Raw genomic sequence first — 1,542 nt, forward strand, 5'->3', positions numbered from 1 at the left:
CTCGTGGGCTCCGGTCGCCTGGGAGGTGCCTCCGTGCGAAAATGTTTCCAAGTCCCCCTGGGTCCGGGGACGCGGACGGGCCGGGACCTGCTCGCGCGGGTGGCCGGGGAGGGCGCACCCGGCCCTTTAGCGGGCCCACGTGGGTCCCGGTCGGCGGACGCGACTTTTTCTCACCCTCCCCCGCCCCCTCCTCCACCGCGAGTCCCGGCCGGGGTGGGGGTGGCGGTGGGGACCGGCCCGAGTCGTACTGGGTGGCCCGGATAGGGCGGCCTGGGCCCGGGCGCGGTCCCTCGTGGGCCCCGCTCGTCAGAGGCGGCAGAGTGGGATAGTTCCTTTTCTGTAACCAAGTCTTCGCCCGGGGACTCGGAGGGACCGCGGTACGGTACCTGCTCGCGCGGGCGATCCGGGGAGGGTGACCCCGGCCCGCTCGCTGCCTCTGCCACGTTTTCCCGCCCCGCCCCGCTCCACTCTGCCGCCCCCGCTGCTCGGGTCGACCAGATGGCCCCGAGAGAGCTCCGGGGCTGCTGTGGATGGGGAAGTGTTGGGGAGAGGTAGCCGGGCCGAGGTCCCGGGGAGCCCCCCCGAGGTTCGTGGATGGGCCCCGCTGCCGGGCGCCGTGATTTTTTTCGCCTGAAATGGGCCTTTTTTACCACCAGATAGGTGCTGACACGGTCTCCTCTGGCATCTCTCGCTGGGGGTTCTGGGACTCTGGACGCGCGCAGGGCGCTGGGCTTTGGACCGCCGTCCGGCGCCCGAACCGGCCCTTGCCACTTGAGCCGCCCGCTTGGGCCTGCGCGCCGGCTCTCGTGTGTGCGCCCGGCTGACCCGACCCGCGGTGCCGCCTCCGGTCTCTGGCTCACCCGAGGGCGGCGGGGCGAGGTGGTGCGTGGGTCTTCTACCCCGTGTGACTCCCCTTCCCCGCCGCAGGCACCCGGTGGTGGCTGAGACGACCCCAACCCGCAGGCTCCGTGCCACGTGTCAGGCGTTCTCCTCGCGGGGTCGTCGGCCACCTGTTGCCCGAGAAGGCAAGAGAGAGAGAAGGGGGGGGCTGGGTGCCGGCTGAGGCTGAAGCAGGCTCCTCCGGTGAGGGTCCTCGCCGTGCCCCTCCTCCCTCGGGGCCCTCGTGGCCCCCGGCTCTCTGGATTGACTGATCGATGTGGTGATGTCGCGCTCTCCTGGGCCGGGCCTTAAGTCGCGCCAGACGAGGGACGGACGTTCTTGGCGAACGGGACCGCTCTTCTCGTTCTGTCCGCGGGCCCCTCGCCTCTCTTGTGACGCCCTGCCGGCCTGCCGAGGGGTGTGTGGGAGGCAGGGGTGGTGGTCTCCGGCCCTGACCTGCGGTCTCCCGCCTCCCGCCTCACGGCGTGGGCGGGGCCGTGGTCCTCGGACGCAGCAGACGCTCTCGCTTCGCCTCCTTGGCGTGTGCCTCGCGGGCGGTCCTCCCCGCGTCGGTGGGGGCCGTCCCGCCGCTGCGCCGCGCGCCCGCTGCCGGCGCGTGAGCGTGACTTGCTCGGTCCTCTGTGGTGCCCCTGGAGCGCTCCA

This window comes from Globicephala melas, unplaced genomic scaffold, assembly GCF_963455315.2.
Source record: "Globicephala melas unplaced genomic scaffold, mGloMel1.2 SCAFFOLD_442, whole genome shotgun sequence".
Taxonomy (NCBI): domain Eukaryota; kingdom Metazoa; phylum Chordata; class Mammalia; order Artiodactyla; family Delphinidae; genus Globicephala; species Globicephala melas.